Raw genomic sequence first — 11,133 nt, forward strand, 5'->3', positions numbered from 1 at the left:
TGATTCTGATTGATTTCGAGTTGTAATTTTATAAACTCGACTTGAATTTTGTTTTAAAATTTGAGTCAAGTTATAAAATAGAACTTAAATAACTAAATTTAATAATTAGTAGATTGATTTTCAAGTTTGAGTCTAGTCTTAAATTACAACGAAAAGTATATAATTAATTGATTGTATTGACAAGAAGAAAAAAATGAAGAAAATTATTAAGGTGTAAAATATATCATGTAGATGATCCCTATCTAAAAGCCCTTTCACTAAGAAACAAATGAAGCTTCTCTTATCAGAATTGCCATGAGAAAATCATTCCACACATCAATGGGACCTGGCATGCACCAATGAACAGTCATTATAACCCTTCATCCATTTATTTCCCCAGAACTCACCAGGGTGACCATCCGGTCTCATCATCATCGCCCTCATCACATCCAAAACCCAAACCTTTTCCCGAGCTTACCACCTTCTATCCCCACCTTTCCGATCTCTTCCATTTGCAGGCTCCTCAGTTCCCATTCAGGGCCGCTTGAGTTTATCTCCGATTCACTCAAAGGGACTGTCCTGTTACATCTTCCCCCTGTGTTCCATGCCCCATCCTCAAAATGTGCCGGTGAAAATGTCCGGACTAGGGCAATTGTTGATGTGCTTCAATGCTGATCGAAACGCCAACCTCAGGGAAAATTCAACGCCATAATCCGTCACATTCGAGGTATTGCAGTATACACATCCGACGACACTGGTACTATCGTGTAGGTAAATTGGTCCAAAGAACCTATGTGCATCGGAGATTATGACATAGTCGAGAACAGGGAGATTGTCTCCATGCTTCATCAATTTTGTCGAGGTATAAATCGAAAATGCCAGATGATGTATCATTGATCATTCTTTCTTCACCATGAACAAGGAATTTTGTCCAAAGGATGATGAGAGTGAAATCATGATTAGGAAAATACCATAACCGTTTCCTGTCTTCTGAATCTTTGTACTCATCTTTGGGAGTTTCAACCTTTAAAAGAATTGCACTGCTTAAAAAAACTTGAACTTTTTGGTACCGAACTCTAACTTCCAATGAACAAAGATCAAATCCCGATAATCTCGAATACCGAAAATGGTCATAGACTCCAACTGATAAATTAATCTTATAAATTTTAGAACAGAAACTCTTGAAATCTGTAAAAATGATTGTTCTTTACAAATCCAAGGAAGAAGAATGAAAACAATAAGTAATAAAACAATAATAAGGATTAATGTTATTAAACAAATGAAAACCCAAAAAACTTTGACATGCAAACAATCTAAACGTGTCTGTAGACACCCGTTTTTGTCCGGGTCTACAAAAATAATATTAATTATTATTATTATTATTATTATTATTATTATACAAATGTACATATTTTTTGCAGATCCCAAAATTAAACCCAAACAACTACAACAATTAACCAGCTGATCTATCACACGAGGCCCAATGCACATTCAAGCCCAGATAACAAGAACCAAGACAAGTTCCAGATACAACCCAACCTAGATGCAACCAGCACTCAACTTGACCCAGGATCTGGACTAGATCCAAACTCAACCCAGCACCCAGAGCTGACTCGAATCGGCCCACTTGACAACCCAACTAGGGTTTCCCCTCAAGCTCCAACGCCGCCTCACTCCTGGACATTGGATTTGGACCCATCCAACGATCCAGGTCACTCATAACCTATGGTTTCGAAACCCTAAAATATAAAGCCATCAGCTCAGTCGCCGCTTGATTCTTTAGCTCCCACTGACGCATGAGCCACTGCCGAGCCACCGAGCCGTCACCGAATGTCCTACCACTCAATGTTATCATCAACAGTGACCGATAGTTGCACCTAAATCATATCAACAGTGAAGAAATTGATAGCAAATTAAAAATAATAATAAGCAATACAAGATATCCCGAGGCATATTCAGGTGCCAGTCAAGCAAAAGATAGTGTATTCATACCCTATCCTCTCGGGAAAAAGAAAAATGAGAAGAGGGAACCATAAATCAAATGGGGGAACCAGTTCAAGGGGTTTTTTCCCAAAAAGAAAAAAACGGAGGCATTTGAGGGTTACAAAGGAGAAAAAATAGAAAAAGAGAAAAGAGTGAGGGAAAAAAAGGGGAAAGATACAGAGAAACAGGAGAGAAAATAAAGAAAAGGGGTTACCTTTGGGTGATTCCCCCCGCGCAGTCGTCGGAGCCGAAGAAACCCTTTTGTTTCTTCGTAGATCTACAACGTTTTGGGCTATTTTCAGGCCAATCGAGGCCAGATTCTTGCTCAGGGCCAAGAGATGCTTCAGATGGCGTCTTCTTCTCTCTCCTCTGATGTTAGCGTACGACAGTGGCTTCCGATCAGCGGCGATCGATACGGCAGTTGCTTGCCGATTTCTTAGAGCTCTTTGGAGCTCTCTCTCTCTCCCCTCTCTCTCTCTCTCCTTTTTCAGGCGATGAAAGTAGCAAATGATGGTTGATGATAATTTGGACGTGAATTTGGGCTTTTATATTTGACACCAAACGACATCGTTTCGAAGGGGACCAGCGCAACATTTTCTCTTATGGGTAAACCCTATTTAGGGTCATTCTGATTTTGTATCATTTTTTCAGTCAATAATTAAAGTTTTGTTTCTTTTTATTTTGAGCACTTGTTTTATGAATGTTGCAATTTGGTCCTTTTTAGCTTTTAAGCACATGTATGTATATATTTATTATGCGGTCATTGTACTTTAATGTTATTTATACTTAAGCAGGATATGATTTTATTATTTCATTTTTAGTCACTAATTTAATGTATTGTGTATTTTTGATATTATTCGAATTTGGCTATGATATTTGTAAATCTATCATTTTAGTAACTATTTTACATTTGGTTTAATTATGATTCGGCCTTCATGTCTCTGATTTATTGCATTTTAGTCCTAAACTTGTTTTTTGGGTTATTTTCATTTCTAGTGTCTGAATTTTTTTAAAATGTAGATTAGGGCTCTGATTTGTTTTAATGGTTGTTTAGGCCCTTTAAATTTCTGTTATTCTATTTTGGACCTTTTTAATTTTTTTCTATTTAGGTCCCTCCAGTTTCTGTTAATACCAGTTTAGTCCTTTAAATTTCCACGTATGTTTATATGGTTATTTATATTTGGATGTGTAATAATTTATTTTTTTTGTTTTAGTCCCTTATGTATGTATATATATTTCACATTTTATGTATTTTTATGTACAACATTAAATGAATAGTTTTTTTATATTGTAAATATTTTATTTTTATTTTTATTTTTAAAATTATATTTATTCCCATCTTATTCCCTTATTTAGTGATATGGTATTAGAATGTTTTTCAAGAACACCAATTTGTAGAATGAGTGTGGAAAGCTTCACTTGGTCGAAGTGATGCGATCTGATACAACATTTTAACAAAATGTGAACTTGAAATCAATCAACTTTATTTTGTTAATTAATTCATTTCGTATTTTAAATTGAACAACACCTTACATGTTTCTCTAAATAACAATTTATTTTATTTCAAGCAAATGTTGATTGTCAATTTATATTCGATTCACAATTTTTTAATAACCTAGGAGGAATATTTTTTACGAATGAGAAATAGTTGAAATGGATTTCTCGACGGAAGATAGAAAATTTCAAGATTTCTTATCGAGTTAAAGGATTTTCTTTAAGTTATTAATTCGAACCAAATTATTCAATATTCAATTAATGAATCATAATTTAACTTTATATTCGATTCATAATTTCCAATATTATGACAACGTGTAGCGATTGATTACCAATTTTGGGCGTTATGGAGGTGCTTACCCTTCCCCACACGCAACCAACTCCCAGACCCATTACGTCAAATCTTTGTAAATGCAAACCAGTTTTTCGTCTAAAAATGATTTTTCTAAAAATTGTTTTAAAAGACGTTTTTGGGTATTTAACCTACCTAACCCAAAGGTCAATGGCGACTCTCTTTCCATTTTATTCAAACCAATCCAAAACTGACCAATTTTTCCAAATTAAAGTCATACAAATTGTTCTTAAAATAATATTTAATAGTGTTTTTTAAAAAATGGTTATGACAGCTTGACGACTCTGCTGGAGATATTTTTTTGGAGAGTCAGGTTGTAGATTGCTTACACATTGTCGTTTGGTGGAAACTATGAGTTCGTGTCTTTAGTTAACTTATGATCTGTTTATTGAAGTTTTTAATTGCTTCATTTTTAAATTTTCATATTAACATTTGAATTTTTTCTTTCATCTCTATCTAAGTTTTTGTCGAGTTTTTTTCTTTTCTTTTCTTTTCAATTTTTTTGAGTCAAAGGTAGGCACGTTCCTCCTCACACACATCATGCACATTTGCATAACATAAGCTCTAGACACGAGCTTCGATCCAAATAAGTCGGGGTGAATGCTTTAATCTCGTAAGAATTTATTCTTCATATGAGTTTTAGCAAATAACCCATGGGATACATACCTTATACATTCGTAGGGATTTATTCCTCGTATGGGTATAAGGCAGTAAATCCCCTCGAATTGAACTTTTTCCATTCAAAACATGTAATGGGTGAGGATCGAGGGTTTGGTAGCCCAAGGGGGCACTGACATCAAGGACAATTCGAGTACCATTTTCCTGTTAGAGCCGAAACAATGAATATAGTGAACCATAGAATGGCCACCCTAGGTATAGTATACCGAACCTCTGTCCGTTAGTAGGTACCCAAATTAATTGTACACAGAGGAGGAGCGTTTCTGAACCCTTCCTTTTGCTTTAAATTTTGTTGAGTAAAGCATGCGAACTAGATACGATGCGGTTAAGATCATTTCCTTGAAATTATTTATTTTTGGGTAGAAAGCATATTTGGGTAGGAATGCTATTTAATAAAAGCATGCTCGAGTAGATATCATGTTTGAGTAGGTGTTATGTTTATATGTAGATAGCATTTTTTTAATTCTATTGATTATCTTACATGTACTAACTTATTTCTTTTCTTTTGTTTGTCATTTTTCATCATTTTTTGCATTGCATTGATTCGTCATGACATAATGCAAAAAGTATTGATCCTCAATGGGATACTCTAGTGAAAATTTTCTTAAGAAGAGATAAAAGTTTTCAATCAAGCACTTGAATATACAGACATTCATTGAAGGCTAAAAGAAGTTCAGTACAAAGACTTGACCCAGTTCGGACTCAGCAACTAAGAGAAGGCATGTCTGTAAAGTGGACTGTCTTGTAATGTGAAGACTTTTATTTTTGGTGAAAATTATTCTATAGTATTCATCGTTGGGATCAATATTTTGCATTTGCATCTTCGTATTTTGCATCTGCATTTCATTCATTCAAGCATTTTCGCTTACGTCATTCATAAAAACATGGAATTAATCCTTGGAGGATTCGATGAAGTGGTCCTAACCATATTGAGAATAGAAGCAAAATTCAAACAATTAAAAGAAGTTGAAATCAGTACTGATGGAGCCTATTCAGCTGATCATAGGGTTGAACATTTCAGGATGATCAGAGAAAAGAATCTCCATGTCCTGAGGTTCATGATATTGATCCAGTGCGAAGTTGCCACCTAGGAAGCTCTGGAGATTCCGCTGAGAACTATAAGGCACTGAAGATCAAAATCCATCATATGATTTATTCAAGGTATCCTAATGCTAAGCAAGAGAAGTCATTACATCTACCATTTGCGTTGAGAGCATTGTTTTGTCTTTTATATTTTCTTAATCTTTCAATGATTGAACTTGTGCTACCTTCTAAGGTTTAATAATTGAACGAGTTTTAATCTTTAGTTCTTCAAATATCAAATGAATTATGAATTCTCTTAATTTTTCATGAATTATGGATTTTTGACATATGACAAAATTAAACCCTTTTAGACAATCTAAAACCAAAATAAAATCTCTCAATTCTTTACCCGAAATAATTCATGGTCACTACCAAAAAATCAAATTTTGACATTACCCCTCTTTGAGATTTTGAAACATTGCTTTTATCTTTTTCATGACACAAAAAGTCATACCCTTCCCTTTCGTTGAGCTAATAAAGTTACACCATCATCTATTAAGATGCAAAACCAACATTTTCCACCAATAAAACCTAAAGGCATTGAGTACAAGATGTTCACTTGAACGTAAACCTTCCTACAAGAATAACATAGGGCATCTCTCATGATTTTTCTGAAGATGAACTTGTACAATTGAGGCATACTGGGAGCAAGAAGAAGAAAAAATTAATTCAAAATAATTCTATCATGTATTAATTACATTATTTTCATGTGAATAAAAATTAATTATGAATATCCCCTGGGGATACCTTTTTTGTAAAGGATTTCTGTGTATGAAATGATGAACGACATTATTTCATTATCCCTTCGAAAAAAGAGAAAATATATCCCTTGTGTCTTCATTTGAGCCTAAATTATATTTTCTTCTGATTCAACCATAACCAAGGATCACCCTCCATACTTGGGGGCAAGGCAAAAAAAAGTCTGCTCGTATGAGTGAAGATCATCGGTCCAGATGAGATACCAAAAGGTGAACCAAATGCCAAGTACGAAGATCCAATCAAAACAAAAGAGAAAAAAAAGAAAAGAAAAAAATAAAGGGCAAAGAAAAAAATCAAAGCAAAAATCAAAGAAAAGGAACAAAAGAAAGAAAAAAGATAAGAAGCACATACAAAGATTCCCTCGAGTCAAATGACGCATCAAGCTTCAAACTATGAGATTGATCAAGCACAATAATTCCAAAATCAGTTCACCAGGCGATCATAGAACATCCAAAAGGACACATACGGGAAAATTCAAATCGAACAAGACAAGATTGAAGACAAAAGAATGAATTGATCCTTGGTTCAAGTACCCTTAAACACTTGTTTGGGCATATTCATCCCTTTCTTTCATAACCATGAACCATAACCTGCATTACGTGCCTTAAATGTCCATTCTAATCATACATGGATTTCTAAACAAAAGAGACTATATTCACATTTCATCCCACCCATTAGGATTAATCTTTTATTTACAAAAGGTTTCTAAAATATTTAATGCATGATGGATGAACAAAAATAATAAAAAAGGGGGTTCAAGACGTAAATTTTGAATTACGTCTTGAAACCAAAGGAGGATTTGAGTTGAAAGCCTGAAAAGGTGACTCAAATATAAAGACTGTACAACTATTGTATAGAAGGCGATATCACAAATCCCTTGATAAGGCATTGCACAACACGAATGTGATCAGGAGATTTGAGAAGCGGAAAACACTTCTAGTAGATTAGCATAAAAGCTACTCCATCATATCAGTGAACATCAAAGAAATGAAAATGCCAAACCTTTGACCAAAGATAACAACCTGAGACTTTTTTATCATTTCCTTACTTAAACCATACCTCAAAGATAGCAATAATCTTGACACTTGTCAAATAACTATAATTTATTGAAGAATTAAAAGTGTAATTAATTATTTGATATCCAATAAACTCTTGTTTTATGATTTAACTCAATTGTAAAACCTAGAAAGGGGCAATATTTTCAAACTCTTGATTAAACATTTTTCAACTCTTTTAATTGATATTTTCAGACTCTTGAAAATAAAAGAAGAAGAAAAACATTTTCCAAACAAGACAATCTCTCTGGAGTGGATCTTAGTAGTTGACATGTGGCTCTCAGACATAAAGCTCATGCTTAGAATCAGTGTTGAAGCAAAAAATGATGAATGATGGGGCATCTTTGGAGATTTAACATTGAATTTTGGGGGCATCTTTGGAGATTCAACATCATTAAGGGAACGATCAGATCTTTTGAAGTCCTTTCCTTTGCATGCAAGAACAAGAAGAGTATCGATAGCCTTTGAGATAGTTTCTCTCGAAACAAAGGGTCGTCTTGCTTGAGACAAGTTTTCTTAAAAAACAAATTTTGTCTTGCTTGAGGTAATTTTCGCTAAAAAACTTTGTCTCACTAGAGATAATCTTTATTAAGACAAACTTTGAAATTGTTTCTCTTGAAACAAAGTTTTGTTTCTCTTGAAATAGTTTCTTTTGAAGAAAAATCTTTGAGTTTGTTTCTCTGGAAACAAAATTTTGTCTCTCTTGAGACATTTTCTTTTGAAAAAAATCTTTGAATTTGTTTCTCTGGAAACAAAGTTTTGTCTCTCTTGAGATAGTTTCCCTTGAAACACCAATATTTGAGTATATTTCCCTTGAAACAAATTTTATCTTTCTTGAGACAGTTTCTCTTGAAACACCCATCTTTGAGATCGTTTCCCTAGAAACAAATTTTGTCTCTCTTGAGATAGCTTCTCCTGAAGCATCATCTGTGAGTCAGTTTCTCTTGAAACCATTATCCCTAAAAATGGCCTACCGTCCTCATCGCTTAGGAACCGTGTCATCCACCGACCAAACCTCCTCATTACGTAGGAGCCGTGTCACCCTTAGATAACCAGCCATCATCATCACGTAGGAACCGTGTTATCATCCCTAAAGATGGCCTACATCCTCATCATGTAGGAACCGTGTCATCCACCGACCAAACCTCCTCATCACGTAGGAGCCGTGTCACCCCTAGATAGCCAGCTATCCTCATCGCACAGGAACCATGTTAACACCCCCTAAAGATGGTTTGCCATCCTCATCGCATAGGAACCGCGTCATCCACATACCAAATCTCCTCATCATATATGAGTCGTGTTACTTTTAGATGACCAAAACTCTTCATCACGTATGAGCAGTGTCGTCCCCAACAACAAACACTTTCAAATTTCCAATAAAAAAAGAGAATCTAGCAAAAACTTGTTGTCTTTTATGTCTTTTCCCTATTCTTGTTAACATAAGAATGTGAAAAGAGGGGCAGCTGTAGATACCCGTTTTTGTCAGGGTTTACAAAATATTATTAATTATTATTATTATTATTTTAATAAAAATATACATATTTTTTGCAAACCCCAAAATTCAACTCAAATAGCTAAAATAATTAACCAGTTGACCCATCACCCGACGCCCAGTGCACTTTCAAGCCCATATTACAAGCACCAAGAAAAGACCCAAGCCCAGATACAACCCAACCTAGATGCAACCAGTACTCAACCCAACCCAGGATCTGGACCCGATCCAGACTCGACCTAGCACCGGGAGCCGACTCGAACCGGCCCACTTGATAACCCAACTAGGGTTTCCCTTCAAGCTCCAGCGCTGCCTCACTCCTGGCCATTTGATCTGGACCCATCCAACGATCCAAATCACTCATAATCCAAGGTTTTAAAACCCTAAAATATCAAGCCATCCGCTCAGTTACCACTTGATTCTTCAGCTCCCACCGAAGCATGAACCACTGCTAAGCCATCGAGCCGCCATCGAATGTCCTACCACTCAATGTTATCATCAACAGTGACTGATAGTTGCACCTAATCATATCAACAGTGAAGAAATTGATAATAAATTAAAAATAATAATAAGCATCACAAGATATCCCGAGGCATATTTGGGTGTCAATAAAGCAAGAGATAGGGTATTCATACCCTATCCTCTCGGGAAAAAGAAAAAGGAGAAGAGGGAACCATAAATCAAGTGGGGGAACCAGTTGAAGAGTTTTTTCTTCCGAAAAGAAAAAAAACAGAGGCATTCAAGGGTTACAAAGGATAAAAAATAGAAAAGAGAGAAGAGAGAAGAGAGAAGAGAGAGGGGAAAAAGAGAGGAAAAGATATAGAGAAACAGGAGAGAAAAAAAAGAAAAGGGGTTACCTTTGGGTGATTCCCCCTCACGCGGTCGTCGAAGCCGAAGAAACCCTTTGGTATTTTTCGGAGATCTGCAACGTTTGGGCCATTTTCAAGACAAACAGGGCCCATATCCTTTCTCAGGGCCAAGACACACTTCAGATGGCATCTTCTTCTCTTTCATCCGACTCTGGCGTACGGCAGTGGCCGCTGGTCAGCAGAGGCCGATACAATAGTTGTTCGCAGGCTTTTGAGAGCTCTCTCTTTCTCTCATTCAGGCGATTGAAGCAGAAAATGAGGGTTGATGATATTTTGGGTGTGAATTTGGGCTTTTATATTCGACACCAAACGACATCGTTTCGAGGAGGACCAGTGCACCATTTTGCTTATGGGTAAACCCTATTTATGGGTATTTTCACTTATTAATGAAAGTTTTGTTTCTTTTTATTTTGAGAGCTTGTTTTATGAATGTTGCAATTTGGTCCTTATTAGCCTTTAAGCACATATATGTATATATTTATGCTGCGATCATTGTACTTCAATGTTATTTATACTTAAGTATGATATGTTTTTATTACTTCATTTTTAGTCACTGATTTAATGTATTGTGTTTTTTTAATGTTATTCGAATTTTGCTATGATATTTGTAAATCTATCATTTTAGTCATTGTTTTACATTTGGTTTAATTATGATTCGACATTCATATTTATGATTTATTGCATTTTAGTCCTAAACTTCATTTTAGGGTTATTTTCATTTCTAGTGTCCGAATTTGTTTAAAATGTAGATTAGGGCTCTGATTTGTTTATAATGGTTGATTAGGCCCTTCAAATTTCAGTTTTTTCTATTTTTGACATTTGAAATTTCTATTTTTGCTGTTTAGGCTCTTCTAGTTTCTGTTAATACCAGTTTAGTCCTTTAAATTTCCAAGTATGTTTATATGGTTATTTATATTAGGATGTGTAATAATTTGTTGTTTTGTTTTAGTCCCTTATGTATGTATATTTATTTCATATGTTATGTATTTTAATGTACAACATTAAATGAATAGTTTCTTATATTGTAACTATTTTATTTTTATTTTTACAATTATATTTATTCTGATCTTATTTCCTTATTTAGTGATATGATATTTGAATGTTTTTCAAGAACACTGATTTGTAGAATGAGCGTGGAAAGCTTCACTTGGTCGAAGTGATGCGATCCGATACGACATTTTTACAAAATGTGAACTTGAAATCAATCAAATTTATTTTGTTAATTAATTCATTTCGTATTTTAAATTGAACAACACAATGCATGTTTTTCTAAATAACAATTTATTTTATTTCACGAAAATGTTCAAATTGGAGTATAATGTTGTGATTGTATGAAATGTATTTATATACTTATGTGAATGCCGGCGCAGTTGTGAATTTAATTCTTGT

The 11,133-nt window shown here is 34.7% G+C and overlaps 1 pseudogene; it reads right to left on the minus strand.

The window, feature by feature from the left end:
- Positions 1–144: 144 nt before the first annotated feature.
- Positions 145–9,837, minus strand: LOC120195656 (annotated as a pseudogene).
- Positions 9,838–11,133: the final 1,296 nt, after the last annotated feature.

Source organism: Hibiscus syriacus, unplaced genomic scaffold (genome assembly GCF_006381635.1).
Source record: "Hibiscus syriacus cultivar Baekdansim isolate YM2019G1 unplaced genomic scaffold, ASM638163v2 tig00117017_pilon, whole genome shotgun sequence".
Classification (NCBI taxonomy): Eukaryota; Viridiplantae; Streptophyta; class Magnoliopsida; order Malvales; family Malvaceae; genus Hibiscus; species Hibiscus syriacus.